Source organism: Panthera onca, chromosome D1 (genome assembly GCF_046562875.1).
Source record: "Panthera onca isolate mPanOnc1 chromosome D1, mPanOnc1 haplotype 2, whole genome shotgun sequence".
Lineage (NCBI taxonomy): Eukaryota > Metazoa > Chordata > Mammalia > Carnivora > Felidae > Panthera > Panthera onca.
This window is the reverse complement of record NC_138348.1, coordinates 3,513,070-3,521,857: the sequence shown is the minus strand read 5'-3', so window position 1 is coordinate 3,521,857 and position 8,788 is coordinate 3,513,070.

The following is an 8,788-nucleotide window of genomic DNA, read 5'->3' as shown; positions in this document are numbered from 1 at the left end:
GAAATACAGGTAGAATAATTTAAGAAAAAGACTGGAGGCAACAGCACCGTATCAGTGATCACACTGAATGCAAAAGGTCTAAATGCTCCCACATAAAAGGCAGGAATGGTCATACTGGAGACAAAAGTATGCAATCCACTTTTTTAAAAAAAATGTTTTATTTATTTCTGAGACAGAGAGAGACAGAGCACGAGCAGGGGAGGGACAGAGAGAGAGGGAGACACGGAACCCAAAGCAGGCTCCAGGCTCCGAGCCGTCAGCACAGAGCCTGACGCGGGGCTCGAACTCACAGACCGCGAGATCATGACCTGAGCCGAAGTCGGACGCTCCACCGACTGAGCCCCCCAGGCGCCCCCGCGATCCACTTTAAATGTGACGACAGAGAGGTTAATGGTCCAAGCAGAGAACAGCAGACGTCATGCTCTGTCCATCTGAAACCCTCTCGCCACCTGGACCCTCTTCTCTGCCATCAGGGTCCTTGTGAACATGCGTTGACAGGCATCCACCTGGCTCACGCATCACCGGGAATCTGACTTTTGGCTCGCTTTAAAAATGGTGCCAAGCGAGGGCGTTTTAGGGGGATGCAACTATTCCGTGGGATACGGGATATGTCATCCTACGGTTGGCACGCCCACGCAAGGAGGGAGCCTCCGCGTAAGCCATGGGCTTCAGCTAACAACAACCGATAGGTACCCATTCATCGGTTGTCACAAATGCGTCACACTAATAACACGATCATCACAGGGGGAGCCGGGTGGAGGGAGGGGGCGCGGGGCGCTACCTACTGTCAGCTCAATCGTTCTGTGAATCTCAAACTGTACTAAAAACATTAGAAACAAACCAACCAGTTGGAAAAAGATTGTGCACAGACTCTGAGGACCGGAAGAGAGGTCCGAGCTTGACGTGTAAGCAGAGACGCCCCCGGGTCGCGGCACGTTGGTGGCAGGGCTCCGCGGCCTGCGGCTGCGGGCTCTCTGGTCCTCAGCCCAGGTCACCTTGGCCGGTCCGCACACTTCAACACTCACCGCCCACTAGCATTAATTATCGAAGCCTCCCCCCCCCCCCCCCCCATTTACAGTAGCTTATCCACAAACAACCGGCGGATGCGTGGCGAGGGTGCCTGATGATGCCACGGTGGCTGGAGCGAGCTTCTAGAACCTTCCAGTCCCCATTTGGCCTCATGTCCGCTGGTGCAGAGACTCAGACGGAAGGGCCCCAAGGGCGGTCTCTGCGAGACCGTGTAGAGGAAGCCGTGCCCTCCCAGCCCTGAGACAGAGCCCCTCCGCCCTCTGTCTTGCCCTACTCTGCTCCCCAGCCCCCAGCAGCCAGAGGTGAGAGGTTGGAAGCAGGGCTCTGATGCTGTCTGGGCTCAGGTCTGATTTAAAAGGTGCCCCTGGCTCATGGAGCTCGTGAGGAGAGCGTGTGGTCAGCACATTTCAAGAATTTGACACTAGATGCCCTTTCTCTTGGCATCTCATGTGCTGTGGTTGGCGTGGGGCACAGCTGGAGGGCAGGGGGACCTCTCAGAGAGATCAGGAGACAAGGCCAACGCATCCCGGGCTGTGTTAGTTTGCCGAAGTCGCCATGACAAACACCACAGACGAGGCTCATGTGACAGGACGTATTGTCCGTCCCTGTCCGTCCTGGAGGCTGGAGCCTGAGATCAGGCTGGGCCCTAGGCAGGGTTGGGTCCTCCCGAGGCCTCTCTCCTCGTGTGTGGACGGCCATCCTCTCCCCGCGTCCTCACGGGGTCGTCCCTCTGGGCCTGTCTTTGCCCCGATCCCCTCTTCTTTTTCTTCTTTCTTTTTTTAATGTTTTTATTTGTTTTTGAGAGAGACAGAGCGTGAGCAGGGGAGGGGCAGAGGGAGAGGGGGGACCCAGAATCCGAAGCGGGCTCCCGGCTCCGAGCCGTCAGCACAGAGCCCGACACGGGGCTCGGACCCACGAACCCTGAGATCGTGACCTGAGCCGAAGGCAGAAGCTTAACCGACTGAGCCACTGAGGTGCCCCGTGATGCCCTCTTCTTCGAGGGATCCCAGTCACATGAGATTAGGGCACACTTCAACGACCTCACGTTACCTTAATTTCCTCTTTCAGGACCCCACCGGCGAATACAGTCCCATTCTGAGAAATCGGGGCTCGGGATGTGACCATGGGAACTTGGGGGACACATCCATGCTCGTAGGTGAGTTCCTACACTATGCCCATGGAGTTGGCTCCACGAGGGAGGATGGCAATGAGCCAGGAGGCGGGAGCCCAGGTGGGTCAGGTCCGGGGGGGCGGGGCTCCTGCAAGGCTCCGTCCTGGGGTGGGCGTGGGGGGCTGCGGAGACGACAGGGAGGCCGAGAGGTTAAACGCCGCTCCCGGGGTCACCGGGCTGCCGGTGAGTGCCAGCTGGGTCTCCTGGGCCCAGTGTGGCTTGCCAGGGCGGGGCGGGGAGGTCTGCGTCGCAGGGGCCCCCCGACACCCAGGATGACGTGTCTGTCATCCCCAGCCATGCTGGGTCTTCCAGAGGCCCAAGGGGACGCGGGGCCGGGTGCCGCGGACCATGTGTCTTACAACCACACAGGGCTCGCCGAGCCGGCCTCGGTCGTTTTGTCCCGACGCCTCCTCCGCGGAGCCACGGAAAGAACTTACGTTAGAAAAATGGGGAACTACCTGCCACTTCGCCAGGAACGCGGGCTAATTGCAAAGCCTTCCTCAGTTTCTTTGTTGAGCTATTTATTAAGCTGGCTCAGACCGGGATTCCCCAGCCCACCTCGTCCCTCATACACTCGGCTCGGAGCTCCGGGCTCGGCGATGCTCAGCCTGTGGCTCCAAGGCCTGGCCGCTTCTAAAGAGCCTGCTTCTGCCTCCACATCCACGCCCTGGGGCCCCACCTGCCCTACAGATGCTGTGGAGTCCCTCTGTGGGCAGCGGCCTTGGCCAGACAGTGCGGACCAGCCAGGGCGAGCCGGTCCCCAGCACCCCTCCCGGGGACCCCCAGCCCCAGGCGCCCTGTGCTCAGTATCTCACTGGGCTTCAAGGCACTTGAGGCCACAATCTGACTTGGTCTCACGTACCTATTGGCCCGCCCCACCCCCTCCCCCCGGGATGCGGGGCCCAGGAAGCCAGGGCCCTTACCTCCCCGTTCATCCTGAATCTCTAGATTCTAGAGCGTTCCCCGGGCACACAGCTGGTAATCCATCAGCCAGCACTGAGTTTCTCCTTCCTGTTGGGAAAGGGAAAGCTTCAGAGACTGGCCCCAGGGACACAGCAGCCCCAGAGAGCAGTTCATGGTAGAAATCAAAGAGATGCCCCCGTGGCCGTCCGCCAGGCAGGCGTCCTGATGGCCCCGGACCCAGGGACCCAGCCCAGGGCCGCAGCGGGAGGATCCCTGGCCCTCTCTCATGCCGCAGAGATCACCCCTGCCCCCCCCAAGGAACCCTGTCAGGCGTCGTAACCTCGACGCCTCACGGGAGCGCACCCCGACGGAGGTGGGGAAAACGAACCCTCACTCGCTGCCGGTGAGGACACGAGATGGTGTGCCCCAAAAGCTCCCCCAGGGATTACATGTGGACTGACTGTATGGCCCAGCACTTCCGTTCCTGGAAATGGAAACAGGGGAGCGCAGAAATGTGCACACGAAGGGCCAGAGAAGCGTCATCCAACATAGTCCAATGTGGGGACATCGGCGGACCGAGGGATGTCCCCACCGACGTGTCCCAGCCACGCTCCGGAATATGACCGGCCGCAAAAAAGCAGGAAGTTCTGACACCTGCTACTGTGTGGGTGGACCTTGACAGCTTCCTGCTGGGCGGAAGAAGCCGGGCCCAAAAGCGCACGCAGCGCGTGATTCGTGGACACGGCACGTCGAGCCGGGATAGGCAAATCCAGAGTCGGAAAAGTGGGTGAGAGGCTGCCAGAGGCTGGCGGGGATGAGGGGACAGGGGAGGATAGCCGAGGCGCACCGGGGTTCCCCCTGAGATGACGCCAACGTGCCAAGCTGGAGTGTGCTGCTGGTTACACAGTGCCGGAATGTTCCAAGGACTGCCGAATCACGCACCCTCCACAGGTGAGTTGCATGCTCTGTGAATTGTATCTCAATAAAACCATGAACGAAAAACGCACCAGAGAGGGAGGTCCTCGCCCCGCCTGTCTGCTCCCGGTATGTGCCCGACTGAAACGCACCCCTGCACACGCCAAGAGGCACGTACTGGAACGTTCTCTGCGGCTTTGGTTGCAAAAGCCCGAGCTGGACTCTGCTCGGATGCCTGTGGAGGGTTGACAAGTAAGTGTGGAGGGAGGAAGCCATCTCTCAGCTGTGAGAACACGAGGCCCGAAACCCTGCCCACGAACGGGGCTGGGCCGGACCGATGTCGAGACGGTGAACCCCGACCCAAGAGCACACACACGGGGTGACTCCTTCATACAGAGCACAGAGGCTGGCGAAAGCAAGGTACATTAGGGGTCAGGCTCACGGCTGCCTTGGGCGAGGGTCTGGGTGTGGCCGGGGTCTCGGGTGTCGGCCGTATGGGGGGCTTTTGAGAAAAGCCCCCGAGCTGTACATGAGGGATGTGTGTGCTTTGCTGTGTGTATATCACACGCCAGGGGAAGTCAAGGTTAAAACCAACTACGGACGGTCACAGGACGGGGCAGGGAGGTATGCAGGTTCGGGGACCTGTCCCCCCTCGCCCGCCAGACTCCAGCCCCAGCTTTCCCGGCTGATTTGTTGGTTGTGGTTTCTGTGCAACGGAGCCATCATGATGCCTCCCCGAGGGGCTGCTCTAATACCTGGGGTAACAGGTGAACCAGGGTCCAGCCCCGGGGCCAGGATCCCCCCAGCGAGGCCCGCAGCGGCTTCCTGGTGCCAGCCGGGCTGCCCTCTCAGTGCCCGGAGAGGGTGGTGAGTGTGCCCCCCTCACCCAGATGTGCCCGTCCTGCTCCTGGGAACCGGTGAACGCGTCACCTTTCGACGGCAGCAGACGTGACCCTGGATGGTCTGCTCCGTGGGCTCTGTGGAATCCCAAGGTCCTTACAAGGGGGCGGCAGGAGGGTCAGAGAAGGAGACATGACTCTGGGGCAGAAGTCGGGGTGATGAGACCAGGAGCCAGGGAACGCAGGTGGCCTCTGGGAGCAGGGAACCCGCGAGAGCAGTTGTCCCCCGGCGCCGCGAAAGGACAGAGCTGGGTCACAGCGACAGGACTCCAGCCACAGCCCATTTAGGCCTTCAGCCTCCAGAGCTGCAAGAGAACCCGTTCCTGCTGCCCTTACGCCACCAGGTTCGTGGCCATTTGTGACGGAAGCCAAGGGACACCCCTGGGCTGGGCCCCTCCCTTCCCACCTGGGTCTGCCTGGGACGTGCCAGTCGTGGCCGGCACCCGGGCCCTGCGTGCCGTCCCCGGGAGCTGTGTCTCATCGCATTGGCTGGTGCCCGGCTCCCAGGCCTGATGGGGCTGGAGGGCCTGACGGGGGAGGGGGGCCGGGGGAGGGGCTCACGCTGGAGCCCAGAACTTTGCCCAGGCAGGGCCATGGGGCCATAGGGCCCCTGAGCCCACTGAGGTCTCTCGCGGAGGCTCTGCTGCCCTAGCCCCCCAGCTTATTTCTGTCACTCCCGAGGGTCTCCACTGGGGCCCCGGGGCTTCCGCCCCCCAGATGCTCACCCAGGACACCTGCAAACACCCCTCCCCCCATGCCCTCACTCCGCCCAGCACACATTCAGTGCGGAGGGGAGGGCCGGCTATGCCCCAAGGCTTGCTGTGGGCTGGGGACACAGGTGAGCAAACAGCTCCAGGGCCCCTCCCAGGGAAGACAGATGTTGATCAGATCGTGAAATCTAGATTGTGAGAGACTGCTGGGGGGGGGCGGGAGGGGGGATTGCGCTTTGCGGCTGGGCTGGGCGGCTGGGAGGGAAAATCCAGGAAGACCTACCTGGGGAGGTGATAATTGCGCTGGGGCGTGTCCCCGGCAGCCACTGAAGGCGACAGAGCAGGGCCCTGTGAGCCAGGGGAGGGGCAGCCGGGGGTTCTGAGCCTGGCAGAAGGCTCCGGAAGGCTACAAGCCCAGAAAGACCACGCTGGCTGCCCTGTAGAGACTGGAAGGGGCAGGGGGCCGAGGGGCTCCGCTTGGCCCACCCGGGAAGGGGGCCTCGGCGCATACCCGGGCTGCCCCCTCCCCGGCAGGAGGCCGCGCTCCCTCCTGCCGGCCTGGGTGGGGTGGGGGTGGGACCCGAAGAGAGAGGCGGAGCCGGACAGTGGGGCTGGGGGCTCCAAAAGGTGCCAACCCCGCACAGTAGTAAACCCCTGCCAACTCCGCCCCTGCCTGTTCCGGGACCGCAACCAGGTGCAAATTGGGCCTGGCCAGGGACAAAAGGGCTTTGATGGGCCAAATGGTGGTGTTTTTTTGAGCCGAGGCATCGGACCGGCCCTGGGCCCCAGGCAAGGCGTCCTGCAGAGACCCAGGCCTAGAAGGGGTCCGAAGGGTTGGTTTTATGAGACTCCCCCTCCCCAGGGCAGCTGCCCCCTCCACCCTCAGAGCAGGGCCTCTGGCCCCGTGCAGGTCTGCCTTCCCTGAGGCAGGGGCTTCACAAGAGAAGGCAGAGGGATTCTCGAAGGCACTAAAAGCTAAAAGCACTAAAACAAAGCCCTGGACGCCTGGGCAGCTCAGTTGGTCGAGGTTCCAACTCTCGATGTCGGCTCAGGTCGTGATCCAGCAGGTTGCGAGTTCAAGCCCCGTGTCAGGCTCTGCTGACAGTGTGGAGGCTGCTTGGGGCTCTCTCGCTCTCCCTCCCTCTCTTTCTGCCCCCAAATAAATAAACTTAAAAAAAAATAACAGCCCAATGACGTTCTATCTTAAGGCCTGTTTTAGGGTCTCAAGAGGGTCCCAGGCTGCCCCACCTTCCTACTTGAACAGTAGCCTGACCTTGCTTCCTGACACTCTTCCCCACTGCAGCAGGTGACCTTTCCAAAGTGAAGAACACCACCTCCCACCTGGCCCCCCTACCCGCCACCTCCTCCGTTGTCACCAGGAACCGGCTGAGCTCCTGTCCCCAGCAGGTGCCGTCCCCGGCCGGCCGTGTGGGGACTCAGGCAAGTGGGACAGAGCGCCCTGCCCGGGACGGCATGGCTCAGGGCCAGTGGGACCATAAACCCGGGCAAATACAGGTGCAGGTGGGGCCGGGGAGCAAGGAGGGCGTGCGGAATGAAGAGGGCAGGTGAGGGCAGAGGCCATGCGGGGCCGGCCCCCTGTCTCAGGTCTGACACCTGCAGACCCAGCCCAGAATTCCAGCTGCCGCAGGGCAGGGGCTGTGCCGTCTGAGGGCTCCTTGGTGGCCCCAGAGCCTATATGGTCCCATTTGCTGGGATTGCCAGGGCTGTCCCAGCCACCACAGGGCCAGCTCAGACAACACGTGTCCCCTAGAGCAGCCTGCGCACCCAAGGGACACAGAGGCAGAGACCTGGGAAGCACACAGTGAGGGAAGGCCACTGGTCTCTGGTCAGGGGAGTCCGAAGAAAGGAGACACAGGGTTCCCGGGCTCCTCTGGTGGCCCTGAGTGCCCCGCTCAGACCAGACACATAAACGCAGACAGCAGTGGGGCTGGTGAAGGCCAGGGGGCCACAGCCTCTCTGGAGGGGAGGAGCACATCACACGTCCTCCATGTCCTATTCTGGATTGCGGGCACAGAGGCTGCGGAACAGGACCCTGGCCTCAAGGCCGGTGGGGGCTGGGACAGGTGCCCGAGGGACAGTAAGGGTCCTGCTTGACCAGCACCTGCTGAAGTGCCCCAGGCAGTGACTCCCCATCTCTGTGGCTCAGCATCTATATCCACAAGCTGGAGACAGTAGGTCTCATGGTATACAGTGGGCAACGCACACAGAGTATATGCCGTGGGTATACTGCTAACCTTGCCGTTGTGAGGACTGCCTGAGCCAACGCAGGTAAGTGGTCAAAGCAGTGCTGGGCCACAGACACGCTCGGTGGCCATCACGCTCGGCTCATGCCTCCGGAGGCTTGGAAGGAATCTCCCGTAACTGATCTGGTCTGGGGGAGAAGCGGAACAGAGGGAATCGGGGGGCACCTCTGCCGGACCCAGGGCTTTCGTAGGCGGTCGAGGAGCAGGGAAAGCACAGGCCTGGCAGCACGTTCTCCAGGGGGGCAGAGCATCTGGGGGCAACCCCTGCAGGACTTTGAAGTTCACAGAGGAGTTCGTGTCCCTGGGCTGTAGGCGGAAGCCTTCAGAATGTGAAGCAAGGTCAGATGAGCCTCCTGGAAAAATCATGGAGGACGTTGTGAGAACGCGTGTTGGGAATTCCAGACTCTTCCCCCTCCGGGCTTGGCTGGATGCAGGACGCGGGGTGAGAGGCCGCTGCTGAGCCCGGGGTTTTCATCCAGGGCCGTGGGGCGGGGTGGGGGCTTGAGGGCCAGCAGCCCCCTCCCCGGAAGTCAGCCCTGACCCCGCCGCGGGGCAGACGCTGGCTGAGAGGTCTGTCTTCCCCGCGCTCCCCTCCAGGACAGCCATTCTGGAAGCAAATGGCTTTGATTTTACAGGAAGCGGACTAAGGGGCTAATCTGAGTTTAATTTTTAAAGCCAGGCCTTTGATTTCATACTTATTCATTTGAGTAATTAATGCCTCCGAGTCTGGGGTCAGAATGCATCCCCGCTTAGCTCGTCTCTCTTACATCCAGAGACAGACCTCACATCACTTGGGACATCCAAACCATGAATTTATACCCGCTGGAATGTTCCGAGGGCCCAGAGCAGGCACCCAGTGGGACTTCACAGAGATCTCCGCCAAAGACGGCTGCAACC